General features: G+C 43.5%; 1 protein-coding gene across 2 annotated transcripts in view; it reads left to right on the top strand.

Annotated features, from left to right (window-relative positions):
• Positions 1–5829: 5829 nt before the first annotated feature.
• ATP1B4 (ATPase Na+/K+ transporting family member beta 4) overlaps positions 5830–24663 on the top strand; it is a 176786-nt gene continuing 157952 nt past the window's right edge. Inside the window, exon 1 of one of the 2 annotated variants that reach the window (XM_056538679.1) lies at positions 5830–5924. The gene's annotated coding sequence lies outside the window, so the exon portion shown is untranslated. Of the gene's footprint in view, positions 5925–16053; positions 16149–24663 lie in introns of those variants that run through there. The other variant, XM_056538680.1, reaches the window with a different exon arrangement.

The following is a 24663-nucleotide window of genomic DNA, read 5'->3' as shown; positions in this document are numbered from 1 at the left end:
TGAGAGGACAGCGGGAGGGTGCTTACCTTGTCTCCCGCCGTCCGATTGTCACTCTGCTGCTCCATGCCTGAGATCCAGGCTGGAGCAGCAGAGCACCGAAAACACTGATCAATGCAATGCTATGGCTTTGCATTGATCAGTGTCTGCAATCAAGGTATTGCAGGTTATAGTCTCCTATGGGGGCTATAACATTGCAAAAAAAAAGTGTAAAAAAATTGTTAATAAATGTGATTTAACTCTTCCCTAATAAAAGTTTGAATCACACCCCTTTAAAAAAAAAAAAAATGTAAATAAAAATAAACATATTTGCTATCGCCGCGTGTGTAGCTGTCCGAACTATGAAAATTGAATATTTAATTTAATATTATAATTAAACTGCGTACACGTAAAAAAATTCCAAATTCCAAAATTGCGTATTTTTGATCACTTTGTATACCCTAAAAAATGTATAAAAGCCGATCAAAAAGTCCCATCAAACCGAAAGTGGTATTGCTAAAAACTTCAGATCATAGTGCAAAAAATGGGCACTCATATATCCCCATATACGGAAAAAAAAAAGTTATAGGGGTCAAAAATGACAATTTTACACATACTAATTTTGGTGCATGTAGTTATCATTTTTTTAAAGTAGTAAAATAAAATAAACCTATATAAATTAGGTATCCTTGTAACCATATGGACATACAGAATAAAGATCTGGTATCATTTTAACTAAAAGTGTTCTGCATAGAATCAAAAGCCCTCAAAAGTTACAAAATGGCATTTAAAAAAAGAAAAAATTGCCCCACAAATATATTTTTTTCTGGTTTCACAGAAAATGTTGTGGTTAAATGATCGATGTCATTATAAAGTACAATTGGTGATGAAAAAAATAAGCCCTCATATGGGTCTGTAGTTACAAAATTGAAAGTGTTATGATTTTTAGAAAGTTATGAGGAAAAAAACTAAAATGCAAAAACTGAAAAACCCTGCATCCTTAAGGGGTTAAAAAACATTTTAGGGTTAATTTTACTCTGTTTGGCAATGAGTCTTTCTGTCTCTACTTTTGCGGCTTTTATCTGTTTTTTACATATTCAACTTTTTCCTCTATATCTTTTTAATGCTTCTTCACCGTTGTCCTGTTTTAGTAGTTGAAATGCTTTATTTTTGTAATTTATTGCCCCCTTAACATTTTTATTCATCCACATTGGTTTTCTTCTATTCCTGACCCTTTTATTCCCATAAGGTATATACATCTTACAGTGAGAATTTAAGATATTTTTTAAAAGTCTCCCATTTAGTGTCATTATTCTTGTTTTTCAGGACATTCTCCCAATTTATGTTGTTAAAGTCTGTTGGTTAATATTAAGTCCAGTATTCTCAGCCAGATACCAACCAAACAGCAACAGCCTGATGTTTAACCCCTTAAAGGGGTACTCCGCCCCTAGACATCTTATCCCCTATCCAAAGGATAGGGGATAAGATGTCAGATCGCTGGTGGGGAGCCCCGGGATCCCTGCTGCGGCACCGCGCTATCATTACTGCACAGAACGAGTTCGCTCTGCACGTATTGACAGGCAATACAGGGGCCGGAGCATCATTACATCACGGCTCCGCCCCTCATGACGTCACGGCCGCCCCTTTCAATACAAGTCTATGGGATGGGGCGTGGCCGTCGTCATGCCCCCTCCCATAGACTTGCATTAAGGGGATGGACCGTGATGTCACGAGGGGCGGAGCCATGACCTCACGCTGCTCTGTCCCCTGTATCGCCCGTCATTACGCACAGAGCGAACTCGCTCTGTGCTGTAATGATAGCGTGGTGCCGCAGCAGGGATCCCGGGGCTCCCCAGCAGCGGGACCGCGGCGACCTGACATCTTATCCCCTATCCAAGATGTCTAGGGGTGGAATACCCCTTTAAGGACCAGGCCCATTTTGGCCTTAGGGACCAGGCCAATTTTATTTTTGCATTTTCGTTTTTTCCTGCTCACCTTCTAAAAATCATAACTCTTTTATGATTTCCATCCACATACCCATACGAGGCTGTTTTTTTGCGTCACCAATTTCACTTTGTAACTACATCACTTATTTTACCATAAAATGTATGGCGCAACCCAAAAAATATAATTTATGTGGGAAAATTGAAAAGAAAATCCCAAATTTATCAAATTTTGTTTTCACAGTCTACACTATATGGTAAAAATTACATGTTTCCTTTATTCTGTGGGTTAATACGATTAAAAAGATACCCATGATATATGCTTTTCTATAATTGTACCACTTAAAAAAAATCTCAAACTATTTTAACAAAATTGCAAACAAGTAGTGTTGTCCACTCTGCACCAACAACCTTCAATGCACATCTGCGCAATCGGACCAGCCGGTCCTGCCCCGGCTTCACAGAGGAAATCCAAGACCCATTGTAGCTGGCATAGGGTCCCTCACTGAGCGCCTTGGGGAGTGGGTGGATCACTATTTGCAGCCGTTAACCAAAATCATATGGCGTTTTCTGCATAATAGTTCCAGGTTCTGGTGGAGAAAAATAAAAAATGGGTATGGGATGCTTCACTGATTTGAGATGAACGGCTCCTGGTGAACCCCCCCCCCCCCCTTGTACTCAGACTTGTCCTTTACCTGGGACTTCTATGTTCGCCCTACTCTGCTGGGTTTGCCTTTGTGCCATCTGCATACAGGATAGTTGTTCTCATGGTTCTCTGAATGGTAAGAGGCATACTAGAACCAGTTTTCCCATTGTCCTTCAAGGAGCCTGATTTACTAAGTGTCATTCTCTGTAGTATAGACTTGCCGGTATTGTCTTTTCCTCTATTGGCACTCCGTAGTCTATAGTCCCAGTCAGTCCCTGTGTTCCATCCCACTGCTCTGAGGATGATATGGAGTATGGAGTCCAATGTCTGCTCCCACCATTTACAAAGTTCTCTTGTAATATCCGCAATGAAAGCCGGTCCCTGGTCGCTTTCAATTACTTCAGGGACTCCAAATCTGCATACTAGTTTCGTTAGTAGTTTCTTTACAGTAGTCTTTGCTGTAATATTAGTGACTGGGTAGGCTTCTGGCCATCCTGAGAACATTCAAGAGCACTCAACCTCCCACTTTTGGGCAATTGCATGTGGTCAATCTGGATTCTCTGAAATGGATAGCAAGGTTTGGCTAAGTGTTTCTTAAAAGTAACTTCTGTTCTTCCAGGGTTGCAGGTGTAGCAAAATTCACATCCTTTGACATATTGTTCAACTGGTGTTGTTATTCCTGGTGCAAGGTAGATTTTGTTGATAGAAGTGATCATTTGCTTTTTTCCTCTGTGGTAAAGGGCTCCTCTGTGGTAAAGAGTTCAGCTCCCTTTTTCTCCCAAATACTCTTTTACTTGTCCAAGGTTTGAGTCTGGAACTGTTTCAGTGTCTTGAGTCCGGGGTTTTCCTTTTCGTCTTCTGCTTCTTCTGATCCTTTCTTTTGTCTTCTTGTCACCACGTATACCCCTGCTTCCTCTCGAGCAAGGGGCAGTACTGCCAAGAAATTACCTTTGGATTCTTCAGAGTCCAATCTTCCGTGCACTTTGACGATTGCCACTTGTTCAGGCAATTTTAAGGCTTCAATCAGGGTCTTGAGAGCTTCAAAGTTATTTATAGGGGTTCCATTTGCAGTCATGTACCCACTTAGGGCCCATTTCAATCCAAAGTTCAGCCCATAGGCGGAGTCCGTGTAGATGTTGGCGGTTTGTCCTTCCGAGATGCGGCAGGCTTCAGCTTAAGCAATGAGTTCCGCCTCTTGTGCTGAAACAAGAGGAGGGAGTAGTCCTGCTCGCAGAACTTCGAATGAGCTAACCACTGAGTATCCTGTGTGGAAGTTGCCACTTTCATCAGTATATCTGGACCCGTCTGTGTAGAGTGTGTAGAGAGTAAAGGTTGCATTGCCCAACAATGTTTCTTGGAACGTTGGTAGATGTGATGTCTCCATTTCCATAACCTTTAAACAATTGTGCTCAGGGTCACCGAGGTCTTCATCATTTTGTTCAGTTTATTTTTCTTCCTCATCCCCCCCCCCCCCCTCCCCGAGAGAGGGAGCAGGGTAGCTGGATTCATGATTGTGAATCTTTGATGAGTTACATTATCTGTGAGTAACATAGAGCATTGAAGCCTCACTTGTTTTTGTAGAGAAAGTGGATTTCTTTGGCCTTGAGTCAAAATAGCCTTCAGATCATGTGGAGCGAGGATAATGATAGAATGTACAAGAATGATGTCCGAAGTCTTGTGCAAAAGGTCTTTAGCTGCTATCACAGCTCAAAGGCATGTGGGTGCAGTTCGTGCTACAGAATATAGTCTGCATGAGTAGTATCCCAAAGGTCTCAATTTGTCTCCATGTTTTTGTGAAAGGACTCCAGAGGCATGGGTCTTTGTTTCAGAGAGGGACAGATAAAATGTTAGTTCATAGTTCGAGATGCCAAGTACTGGAGCGGACATGATAAGGTCTTGTAGGCGGTTCAAACACTGTATGGCTTCCCATGAAAGTGGTTGCTTCTGAGATATAGTTGGAATGGCATCATACAGAGGTTGCATCAGTGCTGAGGCATCTGGAATCCATTGTCGGTAGTAGGTGATCATACCAAGAAAAGCCTGTAGTTGCTTGACAGTTGTGGGTATAGGATTCTCTTGCATGGCTTGCTTCCTGTCTTCCATCAGGTGTTTAACACCTTGGGAGATACAATGTCCTGAGAAGACTACTTTTTGTTGTGCCAATTGAACTTATTTAAGGGACACCTTGCAGTTGATTGAGGCAAGGAAAGATAGTAGATCAACTGAAGTGGTGGCACACTGATCTAACGATGTAGCACAGAGTAGAAGGTCATCCACGTATTGAAGTAAAGTCCCATTATGATGGGCTCCTACCCATGGATCCAGACAGGTGGATAAGGCTTGAGGAAAAGTGGCATCATCTGTCATGGGAAAAGTGATCGGGGGAGTTTTGACCTCCCTGTGGCAAGCGTGTCCAGGTGTATTGTTCTCCTTGGTGAGTAAAGGCAAAGAGGTATTGGCAGTCTGGATGTAAAAGAATGCTGGAGAAAGCATTGGCTAAGTCCAGAACCTTAAAAAAAACTTGGCATCTGGTGGTATAGAACTAAGCAGAGTTTGTAGATTGGGAAAAATGGGAGTATGTAGAATTGTGGCAGCATTAATGGCACGAAGATCATGTACCATGCGGAACTTCTCAGGTTGTTCTCTTGGGGTCTTCTTCTTTACCGGAAACATAGGAGTGTTTGCTGGGGAAACACATTTGATCAAGGCTCCATTCTTGAGAAGAGTTGCGATTTGTTCAGAAAGAGAAGTTTCTTGGTTTGCTTTAAGCAGATACTGGGGTACTCTAGGTATCTTGGCTCCAGGTTTTAAGAAGACCTTAACAGGCGGAACAGGCAAGAGTACAATATCATCTGGGCCTTTGGACCAGACACAGTCAGAAATTTGTTGTAGATAGACATCTGGTATAGTCTTCGTTTCGATATTCATGACCATCAGTGGAGAGGCCTGCAAAATACAAACTTCTTCAGGTGTGAGTGGTTGAGATAATTCAAGGTGCATGCCATCATCCTCATATTTTATGGTGGCTTTGAGTTTTAGGAGTAAATCTCAGATCCAGATTTTTGATCATTTCTATATGAGACATGATTAGCTGGATTCTCTTGAGTAATTCTGTTGTTGGGTCTTCATTGTTGATTCATCCTAGAGTGGTTTGGGTGTTCAGAGAGAGGTCCAGATTGTTGTTGGTCCATATTATGATGGTTTTGTGACATCATTGGCCTTGCAGTGGCTTAATCCATTCAGTAGTTGCAAGGAGGAAGTCTGGTTCTGCAGTTTCGCTTGACATGTCCGAGTTTACCACATCTGTAGCAGATGATCGTTCTGATGGGTGGTCTTCGAGGGACATAATTCGGAACACGGTACCGAGCAGGAACGGTTCGGAACTGAGGGACATAATTCTGAACCGGGTATTGTGCTGTAGCATTAAGCATCACCTGTGCATCTTGACAGACTGACACATCCGAGCTCTTCTTAGTAGGTGCCACTCCAGTTTGTTTTTCAATAGTTTTGGCTCAAGTGTCACATATTCAGGCCTAGTGTCTGTAAGCATTTTCTTAGCATCGTGGAGGCCAGTAACAAAGATGCTAATGAAGAGTTTCTTATGGAATTTGCTTCCTAGGTCATAACCTTGATCCTGGAACAGATTAAGTAGTCTGGAGAAAAACCTTTCAGCTTCTCACGTTCCTGAGAGGCATCAGAGAAATTGGTGGAGCTTGAAGCTAGACTGTCTCTGGCCCAGGCTTGTAGTTGTCGGCAGAATTCTATTCCAGAACAGTATGTCTCCTCATCCACAATAGCAGAACTATCAAGGCTGGTGGAAATGATAGGCCAGAAGGCATCTCCAGTTTTGATAGAGACAAGATTATATAAATCCTTCCATACTGATGAATAGGTTTGTTGAATTTGCTTGATTCTTCTGTAGAAAGGCATTGGCTGTTTCTCTCGGTCAGGGAGTTGGTTTAGGAGATTATTTACTTGCACTGAGGTAAACGTAAAATATTTATAAAGAGTTTCTGAAAGAGGTTTTTCAGACCCTTCATTTCCACCACTATAGGTAAGTGGTACTGGAATAGTTTGCGGTGGACTGGATTCACCAAAACTATGCAGGAAATCTCTGGAGTCATCAGGCTGTATGGGCAAAAGTTTAGCTGGCGTGGACCTGGGTAATCCATGTTGTAGGTTATCTGAATTATCATGTGGCATTGGGTGTCTACCCAAGAGGTTAGGTTTCTTGAACAAGTTGACAGCATTCACCAGAGCTTGGACTGTTTTGTATGTTTTAGAGATACACCTGATTTCCTGTAATGTTGGTATTGGCTTGTAATGTTTATTACTGGACACTATTGCATTGGCACAGATATTAGGAGGAAATCCAATGAGTCCAGAACTGATAGGTGGAATGGCCAGAGAGAAAATTTCCTTCTCTCCAGCTAGATCAATAATGTGGTATATTGTGGACTGAAGCTGCCTTATGCAGGCATCATGTTGGGCAGAGGAATATCTGGGACAAACAACATGTATTCTCATGTTGCAAGGCAGTGTCCCAGATCCTGTAATGGCCAGTTGGCAGGTTGAAATGGGCCCTTGTTGTAGTACTAACGATCAGAGTCATGCTGTATACTAGTCCCCCATGCATGCACTAAGGCAGCAGCAAGGCCATCATTATGCTGAAGATATGAATTTGCAGGGTTAACTATAACTTGCACTTGCTGCCTTTCCATGGAACCCATGCCAATCCGGTTATTCCAGATCTTTGTTCCAATGGCCGGGTGAAAATATTCAGACACCATACTTGGTCTAATGGTTTTGTATATGTTACTGTAGGAGGTTTTGGGAGGCACATGAAATTACACCACAGTGGGTGTGATTGTATAAGCAGGTGAAAGTGGTATCTTTCCTGGGGACTGATGATGATCAGTGATAGGAGACTGATGATGATGATGATTATCATTGGTAGGAGACTGATGATGATAATTATGGGTAGGAGACTGAAACCGTGCATGGGGTTCATTTTGGGCTGGAGGACTGTCTTCACTGGGTAGAGAGGTATGACTTCTTGGTGAGGCCCAGCAATTATTAGCAGAATGAAATACAGAGCTTTCCGGTGAGGGCTGATCTGGGAGTGTGTGGGTTTGATTTGGGTATAGGCCAGTGATCTGGTCATTAGGTACAAAGTTACCCCCATCCTGAGACATAACTGGAAAGAGACCAAGTGCTTCAGGATGAGTGCTAGAGGAAGTTCTATTTGGAAACCTTCCAGCAACTGGCAAGGCCTGTTTGGGTGTACTGGTTTAGGGCTCATTACAGGGAGTAAGTAGATTGGGTAAGCCAAGATGGCTGACAGTAGAGGAAGTGGGTGAGGCAGTACTTCCTGTTCCTCCAATATGGCTGACAGCACAGGAAGTGGGTTGAGCAGCACTTCCTGGTACTCCAAGATGCCTGACAGCACAGGAAGTTGATGCAGTAACATGGCCAATTGCATATAGTGGGGTGGGTGCATTTTGGGGGGGTTCCATTTTTGCAGTATATGGAGGTGCTGTGGCAGTACATTGTGGAACATTTACAGGCCAGGCTTGGCCACAGGAAACACAGTCTTTTACTGAGGGCAGGTTTTGCTGACCACAACAGGGACACAACCAACAGTTAAGATCATCATCATTATCGAGTGGTGATAAATCTGTATTTTTGTAATACAAATACATATTGACATTCCTCTTCTCATCTTTATATTCCTCCTCCACATATTTTTCTTTAGCAATGGTGCACGAACCACGGTGCCATGACTGGTCAGATGCTAGCAAATCATTAGCTTCTAAAATCCTTTTATGCTGTTTAAGAGCCTCAGACCATAAATCTTGGTGTAATCTACCCTTTCCAGGCAAATTGCATATAGCCATAAATTTTTTCATTTTGTCAAGATACTTCTTTCCCTCACGGTGCATCATTATGTCACGTGGCTCTTCACACCCAAGAAGGAAGGGGGTTGAACTTTTAAATGCAGAGGGCAAACAGCTCATATTTTACCCTTTAAAGTTAACCAGTGCAGGAATTGAACAGTTTCAAAGCTTTTAAAGTCTCAGGGAAAGTGAGGATCATGCAATTAACCTATTAACAAAAACCCTCAGTGGATTGGCCAAAACAAAATTGAAACTAAACACCAAACAAAAAGGGCGTCAAAGTGACAACCACAGTGTATATGATGCTACTATTATCTTCTACTCTTGATACATTACTGATACAATACAAAAGACATGAGAGCCAATTTTTTCCTCAAGTACAACCCAAGTTATCAGTAAACAGTCTTCTGCTATAAAAAAAAGACACCAGGCTGATATAAATCGAGCTATCAGCTTATCTGATACACGGAAAAGACATCAGCCCAGTACACCTAGAGTTATCAGAGACCTAGAACACAAAAATCTACAGCACTCTTACTCCCTTGACCGAATCCACTAGATAGATTAAAAAGTCAAAAATTAAATTAAATCCGAACAAGCAGGAAAAAAAAACTGGATTTTAAAGACTCAAAAAAATGAAAAAACTAAACTATTGCCATGATTATTATTGTTGGCATTAAGAAACAAATTTGACCTTGATTCGGTACACTGTACTCAGCGTTTTTGATAAGGAATTTACAACTAGCTAAGAGAAAAAAAAATGTTTTTACAAGCCTGCAAGTTTGTGACAGGCAAAAGGTAAAAAAAAATCTCCCCTGCTTTTATGCATTCTGAGCTTATTTAAAGAAGCAGTAGATATAGCGATCAGAACAGCCTTAATCTCAAGTTCACTTTACATTTTAGTTATACATCTATACATTTTTTAGATATTACGTTAACCAGTAAAGGGTCCAATATACAGTTTTTCCCATACAGAAAAGATACAGCGACAAATGCTGTTTTGATGGCTTCATCTTGCCATCCTAGACACATTATACAGAACATCCCTTTTGGTGAGATGTGCAGAAGAAACAAAACTGTTCAGATAAAGAACAACTTGAGAAGGAGATTAACGATATAAAAAATTGATTAAAATAAATAAATAAATCGCTGTTATCGGTGATCTTCTGCTCTGGTCGGCTTGATATTAGACCCGAGCAGAAGACCCTTGGAGACGGACAGAGGCAGGTGAGGGGACCTCTGTCCGCCATTATGGATGATCGGATCCCTGCGGTAGCGCAGCAGGCGATCCGATCATCCATTTAAAATACCGCACTGCCACAGATGCTGTGATCTGTATTGATCACGGCATTTGAGGGGTTAATGGCGGACATTCGCGCGATCACGGATGTCCACCATTACCAGCGGGTCCCTGGATGCTGATAGCAGCCGGGACCTACCGCGCATACAAACATTTACGTCCATTGTTGTTAAGGGGTTAACCCCTTAACCCCTTAACGACGAAGGACGTATATTTACGGCTATCAACGGCCAGTACCAGCGGCTAATACAGGACATCACCGATAGCGGTGATGCCCTGTATTAACCCTTCAGACGCGGCGGTCAAAGTTGACCGCCGCGTCTGAAGTGAAATCGCGGCATCCCGAACAGCTTACAGGACACCGGGAGGGCCCTTACCTGCCTCTTCGGTGTCCGATCGGCGGATGACTGCTCCGTGCCTGAGATCAAGGCAGGAGCAGTCAAGCGCCGATAACACTGACCACAGGCGTGTTAATACACGCCAGTGATCAGCATAAGAGATCAGTGTGTACAGTGTTATAGGTCCCTATTTGCATGGCGCTCTCTCACTTTAGAGCCATGTCGTATTTCAAGGAAACAGTTTAGGGCCACATATGGGGTATTTCCATACTCGGGAGCAATTGCGTTACAAATTTTGGGGGGCTTTTTCTCCATTTACCCCTTATGAAAAGGAAAAGTTGGGGGCTACACCAGCCTGTTAGTGTAAAAAAAAATGTAAACTAACATGCTGGTGTTGCCCCATACTTTTTATTTTAACAAGCGGTAAAAGCAAAAAAAAGACCCCCAAAATTTGTAACGCAATTTCTCCTGAGTATGAAAATACCCCATATGTGGGCGTAAAATGCTCTGCAGGTGCACAACAAGGCTCAGGAGTGAGAGCGCACTATGTACATTTTAGGCCTAAATTGGGGATTTGCACAGGGGTGGCTGATTTTAAAGCGGTTCTGACATAAACGCAAAAAAATAAATACCCACCCATTTTGGAAACTACACCCCTCACGGAACGGAACAAGGGGTATAGTGAGCCTTAACACCCCACAGGTGTTTGAACAATTTCCGTTAAAGTTGGATGAAAAAGAAAACTAAAATGCTGGTGTTATCCTACATTTTTCATTTTCACAAGGGAAAATAGAAAAAAAGCCCCCCAAAATGTATAACCCCATTTCTTCTGAGTAAAGTGTTCTGGGTGTGCACTACAATGCTCAGAAGAGAAGAAGCGCCATTGGGCTTTTGAAGAGAAAATTGAAGGCCAGGTGTGTTTACAAAGCCCCCATAGTGCCAGAACAATGGACCCCCCCCCCCATGTGACCCCATTTTGAAAACTACACCCCTCGTGTAATGTAATTAGGGGTACAGTGAGCATTTATGCCCCACTGATTTTGGAACAGTTGTCCGTGAAAATGAAAAATGTAATTTTTCATTTGCACAGCCCACTGTTCCAAAGATCTGTCAAATGCCAGTGGGGTGTAAATACTCACTGCACTCCTTATTAAATTCTGTGGGGTGTAGTATCCAAAATGGGGTCACATGCTGGCACCACAGGGGCTTTGTAAACGCACATGGCCCCTGACTTCCATTCCAAACAAATTCTCTTTCCAAAAGCTCAATGGCGCTCCTCCTCTTCTGAACATTGTAGTTCGCCCGAAGAGCACTTGATGTCCACACATGGGGTAATTCCATACTCAGAAGAAATGGGGTTACAAATTTTGGGGGTAATTTTCTCCTATTTACATATCCTACTTTAACAAAACGTCGTCAAACACCTGTGTTAAGGCACACTGTACCCCTTGTTACGTTTTTTGAGGGGTGTAGTTTCCAAAATAGTATGCCATGTGTTTTTTTTTTTTTTTTGCTGTTCTGGCACCATAGGGGCTTCCTAAATGCGACATGCCCCCCAAAAACCATTTCAGCAAAATTTGCTTTCCAAAAGCCAAATGTGACTCCTCTTCTGAGCATTGCAGTTCACCCGCAGAGCATTTTATGTCCTAACAGAGATGTGGTTACAAATGTGGTTACAAATTTTGGGGGGCATTTTCTCCCATTACCCTTTGTAAAAATTGTAAATTTGGGAAAAAAACTGCAGTTTAATGAAAACATTTTTTTCATTTACACATCCGACTTTAACGAAAAGTCGTCAAACACCTGTGGGGTGTTAAGGCTCACTGGACCACTTGTTACATGCCTTGAGGGGTGTAGTTTCCAAAATGGTATGCCATGTGGTTTTTTTTCTGCTGTTCTGGCACAATACGGGCTTGCTAAATGTGACATGCCCCCCAAAAACCATTTCAGAAAAACTCACTCTCCAAAATCACATTGTCGCTCCTTCCCTTCTGAGCCCTCTACTGCGCCCGTCACTTGACATACACATATGAGGCATTTCCTTACTTGAGAGAAATTGGTTTACAAATTTTGAGAGGAATTTTCTCCTTTTACCCCTTGTGAAAATTCAAAAACTGGGTCTACAAGAACATGCGAGTGTAAAAAATGAAGATTTTTGAATTTTCTCCTTCAGTTTGCTGCTATTCCAGTGAAACACCTAAAGGGTTAACACACTTACGGAATGTCCTTTTGAATACTTTGAGGGGTGCAGTTTTTATAATGGGGTTATTTGTGGAGTATTTCTAATATGAAGGCCCTTCAAATCCACTTCAAAACTGAACTGGTCCCTGAAAAATTCCAATTCAAAGTTAACTTCAAAGTTAAAACAATTTAAAATTTTCTATTTTTTTCATCCAATTTTGGAATTTTTCACCAAGAAATGATGTAAGTATCTGCAAAAATTTAACACTAACGTAAAGTAGAATACGTCACAAAAAAACAAACATTCTCGGAATCAGAATGGAAAGTAAAAGCATCCCAGAGTTATTAATGCTTAAAGTGACAGTGGTCAGATGTGCAAAAAACGCTCTGGTCCTTAAGGTGAAATTGGGCTTGGTCCTTTAGTTTTGCAACATCTGGAGGTCTATAGCTTAGAGATCACTGTATAGTGGTCTCCAAACTGTGCTCTTCCAGATGTTGCAAAACTACAACTCCCAGCATGCTGAGACTGTCCAGGCATGCTGGGAGTTGTAGTTCTGCAACATCTGAAGGGACAGGTGTTACAGAACTACAACTCCCAGCATGTCTGGGTAGTCTGGGCATGCTGAGAGTTGTAGCTTTGCAACATCTGGAAGGACACAGTTTGGATACCACTGCAAAGTGATCTCCAAACTGTAGCCCTCCAGATGTTGCAAATCTACAACTCCCAGCATGCCCAGATAGCCAAAGGCTGTCTGGGCATGCTGGGAGTTGTAGTTTTGAAACTCCTAGAAGCTGCAGTGAAGATCAAGGCGATCTTCACTGCAGCATCTGACACCGCAGACGCACTACTTGTCTCCTGGTCCCCGCGTGACTGTTGCCGGTCCCCGCAGCATCAACACGGCCCCCGCACCTTGCCGCCATCTTCCCTCGCTCTCTCCCGACATCCAAGGGAGGGCAGAGTGGGGGAAATGAACGTTCCCCCCACCCCTGCCCTGCGATTAGCCGATCAGTCCGCCGATCGCCCAATCGCAGAGAATAGGAGGAGGTGGCACCCTACCACCTCACTCCTATCCCTTAGGATGATCGGGGCTGTCACTGACAGCTCTGATCATCACTATTTTCTGGGCGATCGGGTCATCAGAGAATCAGCTAATCGCATACATGGGGGGGGGGGGGGGTCTCAGGAACCCCTCAGGCATTTGCATGGGATGCCTGCTGAATGATTTCAGCAGGCATCCCGGTCCGGTCCCCGTCCGATGAGCGGCGAGGACCGGAAACGCTCAGGGCGTACCGGCCCTGCATCCCCAAAAGGTTAATCTACAACTCCCATCATTTATAGACAGCCTTTAGCTGTTTGGGAATGATGGGAGTTGTAATTTAGCAACAGCGAGCCTCCAGTCTAGCAACAGCTGGAGACTTCCTATTCCTAAACTACAACTCCCATCATGGTTGTAGTTTAGCAACAGCTGGAGGCTCGTTGTTGTTAAAATGCAAGCCTGGCAAGTATTGATCTTTGGTACTACTACATACAGAGTTTGTTCCATGATGTGAGTAGTAGAAGTATTGCAAGGTAGTACCTATAGCTGTAGAAGATTGCTTCTAAGTATAAATGCTTACACGGAGGCAGTGACAGACTCCTCTTTTGTTTTGTGCAAAACTATTACATGTTTCTATTGACATTCTATTGACAGGTGACAATTATATAAATGAAATACTTATGTAAGAACATAACCCCTAAATGTCTACACTACAGCCACAGTGATCACATCAATATATACTGATATTTTATGCAACATAACTTAAATGTAAGCCAAATTATATATACCCTTTAGGAACACTGGGGGAGAGTTATCAAAGGATTTAGACAGTTTTTTCCTGTCTAAATTTGTCGCACAGAAAGTCGCAGTCTAAATATGTGCGATTTTTTCGCAACTTTTGCTTTAGAGGATTTTTGCATTCTAGTCTATTTTAGACAGAAAAATGCATTGGTGCTGAATTTATCAAAAGCGACTTTTTGGCAAAAAGTCGTATTGGCTGAAAGTACGCTGAAATGTCAGACCATGCTGGAGCAGGTATAAATACAGTCTAAAGCATACCGTATTTTTTGCCCTATAGGATGCTCCGGCATATAAGACGCACCCAATTTTAAATGAGGAAAATCTAGAATACAATGTAAAGTATAGGTCACAGTGATCTTCAACCAGTGGACCTCCAGATGTTGCAAAACTACAACTCCCAGCATGCCAGGAGTTGTAGTTTTGCAACATCTGGAGGTCTGCAGGTTGAAGACCACTGGTATAGGAAGTTGTACTCACCTGTCCCCGCCACTCCGGACCCGTCACCGCTGCCCTGGATGTCGCCCTCCACCGCTGTCGCCGCGTCCTCGGGGTGTCCCAGCCGCTCCGGAACGTCTCTGCTGCCGGGTATCCTCACTCTCCGTCGCCGCCATCACGTCGCTACGCACGCCGCTATGCACGCCGCTACGCTCACCGCTCCTATTGGATGACGGGGCGGCATTCGCGACGACGTGATGCCGACGAAGGAGAGCGCCGGCCATGCAGGGGATCCCTGCACGGAGCAGACACTGAGGAGGCAGGTAAGGTCCCTGTGCAGCTGGGTTAGTGTCACTTTCGCTTCAAATGCGGCGGTCAGCTTTGATCGCCACGTCTGAAGGGTTAATACAGGGCATCACCGAGATCGGTGATGTCCTGTATTAGCCGCGAGTCCCGGCCGTTGATGGTCGCAGGGACCGCCGCGATAGGTGTGCATTCGCCGTATAAGACGCACCAACTTTTACCCCCCAAAAAATGGGGAAGAAAAAATGCGTCTTATACGGCGAAAAATACGGTAGATCCTGAAGTCTGTGCGCAGAATTTATCAATAGCCTTGCGGCTTTTGATAAATTAAGCGCACAATAGACCAGCCTAACCCTCTGTAGTTTGGTCTGTATTGATGCGGGAAATAGATAACTTTGATAAATCCCCCCCATTGTAGAAACATTTTGACAGTCAGGTAGAAATTACACAGTGTAGGGTATGATTCCTGAGTAGTGTTGTTCGCGAATATTCGCAATGCGAATTTTATTTGCGAATATCGCATATTCGCGAATTCGCGAATATTCGCGAATATAGCACTATATATTCGTAATTACGAATATTCGTTTTTTTTTTTTTTTTTTTCACAGTACACATCAGAACCCTCTGCTTCCAGCTTGTGTGGTGTAAAGAAGGCTCTAATACTACTGTGTGAGACTGGCGTGCGAATTTTCGCTTATGCTAATTTTCATATATGCAAATTTTCGCTTATGCAAATTTGCGCATATGCGAAAATAAAACGTGCATATTATCAATATGCGAATTTAGCGAATATATGACGAATATTCGTCCATATATTCGCGAAATATCGCAAATTCGAATATGGCCTATGCCGCTCAACACTATTCCTAAGCTAGAATAAACCAGTATAAAAGCTAATAAAATGAAATTCCAAATTTCTCTCCCACTCTAACCCTTTACACAGCAACATCTGGTTATATCCAGTTCATGCAAGTTATGACTGTCTGGGAACTGCATCTGCAAACAGATATCGTTTTTTTTTTTGCCATGTCTGTATGCAAAGATAAAAATAGCGCCAATTTTTGAGAGGACTGCCAGCATGGGATAGTTGTGACTGACAGGCACATATTGCCTGTTCTCCAGGATCTGAGGTGAGAAAACATTGCTCAGTCTTTCTGTAGGCAGGAGAGCTGGGACAACTTGGTCTTTTCACAGACAGTACACACAAGGATTGGTGTTACTAAAAGATATGAGATAGAATTGATATTGAAAATCTCCAAATCCACAATTGAAGATTCTGTCAGTACTTAAGGTAAAAAAATGCTCTTACTTGATAAATAACTATTATTTAACATATGGCACTTCAATACTCATATTTAGGTAAAACTGTCTGAAAAAAAGAGTCAAGACAACACATAAGAGCTGATTGTAGTATTTAGTATGTGCGAATGGGACAGTTCAGTAGATATCAGTGTAAGATCACATGTGTAAGATGGGTAAAGTAACAAAGTCAGCTCTGCTATTTAGCTCTGCTTTATACATACTATACAGGTCCACACACTGGGGGGGGGGGGGGATTTATCAATTTTGCCTATTGACAGTTTCTTTTTACCCTTTTTTTTCTCACTTTGGTTTTCGTGGACATGCACCAAATTTATCATTTGGTGCAAGTTGTTGGTAATTTTGGCTCAAATGTTGAAATCAGCTGTTCACAGCGCCTTTTACACAGAACTTACCGCCACAGAGGACGCGTATTTTACCCTGTAGAGCAGCCATTTCGGGGTCCCTCCTGCAGTATATCAGCAAGCGACGTGAGTTATTTTCTTTTGTGGGGTTTATAGCCACCATGAGAAATGGATTTTATTTTCAACTTGGGTAGTTTTTTTTTTTTTTGTTACTTAAGTGCAGTGGTCTTCAACCTGCGGACCTCCAGATGTTGCAAAACTACAATTCCCAGCATGCCCGGACAGCCGTTGGCTGTCCGGGCATGCTGGGAGTTGTAGTTTTGCAACATCTGGAGGTCCACAGGTTGGAGACCACTGCTTTAGTGCTTGCCTTTCCTGAACCTGTGTGGCCATGTCCAATGCTGACTCAACGGAGGGTGAAGGTTCCTCAGAGACAACTATGTCACAGGATAGTATCGAGCAGCCCTGGAGGCGTCGCTGCTTTCACAAACAAAAAATTTTAATGTATTTTGACGCCTTTACATTTTCTGACATTGCTAAGTGTGTTTTCCATGTGCTAAATTTCTTGGCGGGGATTTGCGCCAATAAAACGGATTTGCGCCAAAATTGCGCCAATCGATCGATTGATTGGCGCAAATGATGAATTACTGGCTAAAGTTAAAATCACACACAGGACCGTGTGATTTTGAGAAAGTTGTAAAAATGACAGTGGAGAAGATGCGCCAAACTTTGGCGCAAAAAGACACTGCGCCAAAGTATTGCGCCAAAGTTATGTGAAAAAAAAACATAAATCCTTTGATAAATACCCCCCACTGTCACTGCTTATACAGATGAAAAAAGACTTCTATATTTATGCTATGTAACTTGTCAGTGGAATATATATATATATATATATATATATATATATTTTTTTATTTTTTTATTTTTTGCATACTGCATGTGCATGTAGCCAAAAATGTATGTGGAAGCATACTGCAACAGCATTGACTCTTTGGAAGGAAATCATTTTGCACAAGGGCATATTTATGCATCACCTTGCTCACTATTGTTTACTAAATGCAGCATGATATTTCATACCAAATTACAGCGTAAATAAGGATTTTCTATACCTATGAAAAACCACAAATAACACATATAGAGAATGCAATACATTATGCATAATTACAAACTTAATTTGCTATATTTGTACGTTATTTATACTCTGCAATCTGCTGCACCATTATTATAATTTTTTTTGTTTTTTTTCAGTGTGCATGTAACATACATAAACTACCAGCAATGGGATAATTGATGTTTAGACAATCATTTGATGTTTAGACAACCTTTCAAAAAACAAAGCTTTATGATAAACTTCATGGGATCGAGTCCTTTTTTGCAATGAATGTACAATACAGAGCTGCAGATGCTGATAATAGGTTCTTAACCTTGAATAGTTTGGATGCAATTTCCTAATAGCAATAAATAAAATAAAAGATCACAGGTATAGGATGAAATGGTAAATAAATTTAGAAAAATCTCCTTGTTATCTCTGTTAAATAAAAACCTACTGCTCAACAGGGGGCATGTAGAACCTTTACCACCAGAAGCTTGCTATTTTAAGGCCTGTGTAGCTAATAGTAGGACAGAGATGGGATACACATTTTTAACAAATTATCTACTTGGTGTAAAGGATACAGACAGACTATATAATGATATCTGTGACTCACAGGTGACATCTTCTCCATAATCTTTTTTTTCTTCTTTATCTGGCCCAGACCGCCATGACTCCTTCCAGCTACATCTTCTCTCTACAGAGTTTGATGCCCAGACATTATTGGTTCCTCACATTGTCAGCAGATCCTCATCCTCTATATGAATACTGTCATGCCGAGCGCTCCGGGTCCCGCTGCCTCCCCGGAGCGCTCACGGCGTGCTTCTGTCTGCAGCGCTCCGGTCGGCATTGCTGACCGCGAGCGCTGCACCCTGGTCTCCGGAGGGGAAGCGATCCGAGGGCGGGCACGCCCCATGTCACTCACCTCTCGCCCCCGTCTGCTTCCTCCCTTGGCTTGGTAAAATTTAAAGGGCCAGTGCACCACTAATTGGTGCCTGGCTTAATCACTACCATTCTTGTAAAAATCCACTTCCCCTTCCTCTCCTTGCCGGATCTTGTTGCCTTGTGCCCTGAGAAAGCGTTATAGTGTGCTCCAAGCCTGTGTACCCAGATCTTCTCCTGTTGCCCCTGACTACGAACCTCGCTGCCTGCCCTGACCTTCTGCTACGTCTGACCTCGCCACTGTCTAGTCCTTGTGTATCGCGCCAGTCTCAGCTGCCAGAGAAGTCGAGTCGCTACTGGGGAACACGACCTGGTAGTTACTGCCGCAGCAATTCCATCCTGCTTTGCGGTGGGCTCTGGTGAACAACAGTAACTGCTTAGAACCGATTCCCCAGTACGGCCCGCGTCATCGCCTCTCTGGCACAGAGGATCCACTTCCAGTGTCTTCACCAGCCGCTAGTCCGGACCCTGACAGTAGATCTGGCCATGGATCCCGCTGAGGTGCCGCTGCCAAGCCTCGCTGATCTCACCTCCGTGGTTGCCCAGCAGTCCCAGCAGATTGCTCAACAAGGACAACAGCTGTCGCAGTTGACCGCCATGATACAACAGCTTCTGCCACCACAGCCTCAACCGCCAGCTCCAGCATCTCCTCCTCTCCAAGCCGCTGCTACCTCTGCTAGAGTCCGCCTGTCTCTCCCAGATAAGTTTGACGGGGACTCTAAAATGTGCCGGGGATTCCTGTCCCAATGTTCCCTGCACTTAGAGATGTTGTTGGACCAATTCCCCACAGTAAGGTCTAAGGTGGCGTTCGTCGTCAGTTTACTTTCTGGGAAGGCCTTGGCCTGGGCCACGCTGCTCTGGGACCGCAACGATCCTGCCACTGCCTCCGTCCAGTCCTTCTTTTCTGAAGTCCGCAGTGTCTTTGAGGAACCTGCCCGTGCCTCATCTGAGGAAACTGCCTTGCTGAACCTTGTCCAAGGAGACTCTACTGTGGGCGAATACGCCATACAATTCCGTACTTTGGCCTCTGAGTTGGCCTGGAACAATGAGGCTCTCTGCGCAACCTTTAAAAAAGGCTTATCCAGCCATATTAAGGATCGTCTGGCCACACGAGAGATACCCTCCTCCCTGACTGAACTCATCCACCTGGCTACCCGCATTGATATGCGCTACATTGAAAGACGTCAGGAGCTCCTCCAGGAGAAAGATCTCGTTCGCACCAGGCGATACCCATGCCTGGCTCCTCTCTTCCAGCATCCTTTGCAGTCTGTTTCTGTGCCTCCCGCTGAGGAGGCCATGCAAGTGGACCGGTCTCGCCTAACCCAGCAAGAGAGGACTCGCTGGAGGAACGAGAACTTATGCCTATACTGTGCGAGCTCTGAACATTTCCTAAAGGATTTTCCTCTTCGTCCTCAGCGTCAGGGAAAAGCTTGCACCTAGTGAACGTGGGAGAGGCGTCACTGGGTGTAAATTCCTCCTCTCCACGCCTGACTATTCCAGTGCGGATTTCTCCAGCTGATAAAGCCTCCTTCTCTGCGGAGGCATTCTTGGACTCTGGATCAGCAGGAAACTTCATTAAAGCCTCCTTCATCAATCAGAAATGATTGAGTTCTTTGTCCTGCCTAACTGCACCTCTGACATCCTTCTTGGCTTACCCTGACTCCAGCGGCATTCTCCTACCCTCTACTGGATCACTGGGGACATTAAATCCTGGGGCTCTTCCTGCGACACACGCTGCCTTAAGTTGCTACCCACCAGCCAAGTCTCCATTGCTTCTCCATTGCTCGGCCTTCCAAAGGCCTATCAAGACTTTTCTGACGTCTTTTGCAAGAAACAGGCAGAGGTCTTTCCACCACATAGGCCCTACGACTGCCCTATTGACTTGCTCCCTGGTACCACACTACCCCGTGGCAGGATTTGCCTTCTCTCCGCTCCATAAACTGAGGCCATGACGGAGTATATTCAGGAGAATCTCAAAAAAGGTTTCATCAGGAAGTCTTCTTCTCCTGCTGGAGCAGGATTCTTCTTTGTTGCCAAGAAGGACGGGTCTCTACGCCCTTGTATTGACTACCGCATAGAGACCCGTTACCCTCTGCCTCTCATCTCGGAACTCTTTGACCGGCTGCGTGGAGCAAAGATTTTTACTAAGCTTGACCTCAGGGGCGGGTATAATCTCATCAGAATTCGTGAAGGAGGTGAGTGGAAAACCGCTTTTAACACCCGAGATGGTCCCTTCGAATACCTGGTCATGCCATTCGGTCTTTGCAACGCCCCTGCAGTCTTCCAAGACTTTGTCAATGAAAAATTCCGGGACTTGTTGTATACTTGCGTGGTGGTCTATCTCGATGACATTCTTTTTTTTTTTTTTTTTTTTTTAAATAATTTTTATTCAAAGTTTTTTCCAGAATACAATAGAACCACATAAGTAAAACATCTGGGTACTTTCAATAAAAGATATCACAGCTTTTCCTTGTTACATCATACCTTTACAGAAGTGCCCTAACATCCAAACTGTAACAAAACCATGGCGACAAGCATGCTAAAAAATAATTTGTCTTGTCTATTATGCTAGTCTCCTGTTGTTTTACCCTTGCCACTTGTACGCTCTGTGCTGACCATTTCTTCTATTAAGTGAGATTAGTTGTGAGTGTCTCATGTTAAGCATGTATACAATCAGGACAAACGGGAACTTTCTAGGCATCCTTACTATGTTACCCATGCTTATATAGTTAGGGTCCTAGGTTTCTCTGTGGAGTTTAGTAATCGATACAATATTGAGATGCAGTCCAATTACTCCATCTCCTAGTGTAGCTTAAAAATCTCCCTGATCCCGTGGCTATTATTTTTTCATAGGAATGAGTCAGGTTTATCTTATTAACTAACGCCTCCCTGTTTGGAACTTTATCCGTCTTCCAATTGCTCACTAAGAGTATTTTAGCCAGTATACATATTATGCAGTATAAATCTCTTCTATCACTCGGTATCTCATTTATATTTATAAACAATAAAACCGCGTGGGGGCTCCAAGGAACATTCATCCCCAGTAAATTCCTCAGAAGCGCTTTACACATTTCCCAGTAAGATTGTATCCTCGGGCATGCCCATAATATGTGAATAAGCGTGCCTTTAGCCCCGCAGCCTCGCCAACAAAGATGTGTTACCCCTGGGTACATCCCGGCTAAGCGGTCCGGGGTGAAATACCACCTTAGTACGGTTTTAAAAACCGACTCTACATGTGAAGAGCATTGGAGCGCTTTATGAGTATGTTTAAATGCATTCTGCCATTCTCCAGGAGAAAATGTGCATCCCAGATCTTTTTCCCAAAGCCGCAGAGGGTAGGATTTTGCAAATGTTGTGGCTGCAGAGAAATGATTATAATATAATTTTATCCCTTTTGGAGGTTTAGATAAGTGACGGATGGCTGTTCCATCCGTTATCGCCCGACTAGGATGTAGCTGTTGCAAAAAATGGCGAACTTGCAAGTATTTGTAAAAATCCTTTTTTGATAGATCATAAGACATTTGAAGATGCTGGAAAGTCAGTAGTTCCGCGTGGTCATACAACTGATGAACATGCGTTATGCCCTGCTGTTGCCATCCCTTAAGGTCTAGGCCTGGTATTGATGCTTGTACTAATGTAAGAGGGAGATCTCTTTTGGTAACCTGCACATTAAGCTGAGAGCTGGAAACGTATGTCATCCAAGCATGAAAGGATGCCTTAACTAGCGGGTTATGGAAGGTCGGGGTGGGGACATTCCAGTAAGGCAAGTGAAGGAGATCACCGATCTCAAAAGGAGCTACTGACTCATTTTCGATATCCACCCATGGCGTACTCTCTCCGCTACACCACCAATGCCGCAACATCGAAACCAAAGTGGCTATGTAATAACTCTTTATGTCTGGTGAACCCAATCCGCCCATATTCCTTGTTTTAGTGAGCAATTTTGGGGAAAGGCGTGGACGCTTCCCCGCCCATATATAGGCGGTCAATATTTTTTGTGATTGTGTGAAAAAAGAGGGGGGGAGAGAGATGGGTAAGGTTCTAAAAAGGTAAAGAAAGCGGGGAAGAAGAAACATTTTAAAAGAGGCGATTCTACCCACCCAAGACGTTTCTAAGTGTGTCATCCTCTCAGCTTCTTGTTTTATTATTGTCAAGAGTGGGAGGTAGTTTAAAGCATAGAGTGAGTTATGTGGATATGTGAGATGTATCCCTAGGTATTGTATTGATGAGGAGCACCAATCAAATGTGTGAACCATTTTCAAAGAGTTTATCATGGAGATAGGCATGTTAATTGGCAGTGCTTGGGTTTTCGCTTTGTTCAAATGATAGTAGGAAAGGGTACCATATGATTTTATAGTGTCCATGACCGCTGGAAGGGACTTCTCCGGGTTTGTTAAAGACAACATAACATCATCCGCGTAAAGCGAGATGACATGTGATTTGCCTCCCACCCGCACCCCTTTTATCTCCTCATGAAGTCTGAGTGCCTGGGCCAGCGGTTCCATTGACAATACATAAATCAACGGCGATAGTGGGCATCCCTGACGGGATCCATTTGTGATTAAAAATGGGTTCGATAAGGACCCGTTGGCTAACACCCTAGCGGATGGGCATGAGTATAGAGAGGAGATCGCTGAGTATACCTGACCAGCGAATCCCATCCGCTTTAGTACCGAGAAGGCGTACGACCACCGTAGGCGGTCAAACGCCTTCTCGGCATCCAGCGCTAGTATCAATGCTTGTTCTTTAGAGCGCTCTAAATGCGCCAAAATATTAAGCAGTCGCCGGGTATTATCAGATGCTTGGCGGCTAGCCACAAAGCCTGATTGATCTGAATTCACTAGGGAAGGGAGAACTACGGATATTCGAGAGGCGATCACCTTAGCATATATTTTAACATCTTGATTTAATAGTGAAATCGGACGAAAATTTTGTGGACGATCAGGCGTTTTGCCCGGTTTCGGCAGCGCAGTGATTGTAGCTTGTAAGTTTTCTACAGGAAAAGTGCCCGACTCCATAGCCTCTTGACAAAAAGCTGCCAGGTGTGGGGCTAGTTCCTTTTGGAACTTTTTGTAGTAGGAGTTTATAAACCCATCCGGGCCGGGGGCCTTGTCAAGTGGTAACATATTAATGATTTTCTGTACTTCTCCCGGACTGATCCTCTCATTCAACCCTGAAAGTTGTGTCGCTGTGAGGGAGGGGAGTTTCAGCCCTGACAAGAAAGTATTAGTGAGGGAGGATAGATCTTGAGGGGAGGCTACAGAGTCTCGTAAATTATACAATTGGGCATAAAAGGTCCGAAAACCATTAGCGATATCAGTAGGGGTGTATAGTTTAGAATTTGTGATTGGGTGTAATAGAAAAGGTATGCGCGCCTTTATGTGTCTTGCTTTCAGCCTGTGAGCGAGTAGTTTGCCTGCTTTATTGTTTTGTGCGTAGTAAGTAGCTTGTAATTTACGGTGGGATTTTTCATATTTATATAGTAAGAGGCTACGGAGATCCCTCCTACAGGCTGCCACCTCCTCGGCCAACAGCCGGGAAGGGTTAACTTGGTTTGCTCTTTCAGCCGTGCGCAATTTAGTAAGCACTGCTTCCAATCGTTCCTCCCTCTGTTTTTTCAATTGAGATCCATATTTAATGCAGTATCCCCTGATAACTGCTTTGTGGCAGTTCCATAAAGTTATGGGATCCGTAACAGTACCGTGGTTATATGTAAAATAATCTGTAATGTTTTGTTGTAACTTTTCCACATATTGCGGGAGGGACCACAAAAAAGGATTGCTACGCCATATGTATGTTGGAGGGGAGGAAGCTCCATCCTCTATCTGCATTGTCACTGCTGCGTGATCAGACCACTTAATAGTCTCTATAGTAGAGCTCTTAAGCGCATGTAAAAGGGATCTATCAATCAAAAACATATCTATCCGGGAGTATGTGTTATGTACCCTTGACAAAAAAGTGTAACTCCTTTCGTTCTCATGCTGAATGCGCCACACATCATATAAATCAGCCTCACAAAGAAGAGAGGATAGAGTAAAAGAAGGAAAGCGGGTAGAAGCAGAGGAATCTAGAGATGGGTCAGAGAGGGAATTAAAGTCACCACATAGAAC

This window comes from Hyla sarda, chromosome 9 (genome assembly GCF_029499605.1).
Source record: "Hyla sarda isolate aHylSar1 chromosome 9, aHylSar1.hap1, whole genome shotgun sequence".
Classification (NCBI taxonomy): Eukaryota; Metazoa; Chordata; class Amphibia; order Anura; family Hylidae; genus Hyla; species Hyla sarda.
Note: the sequence above shows the minus strand (reverse complement) of the source record. Positions and strands in the feature narration are given on the sequence as shown.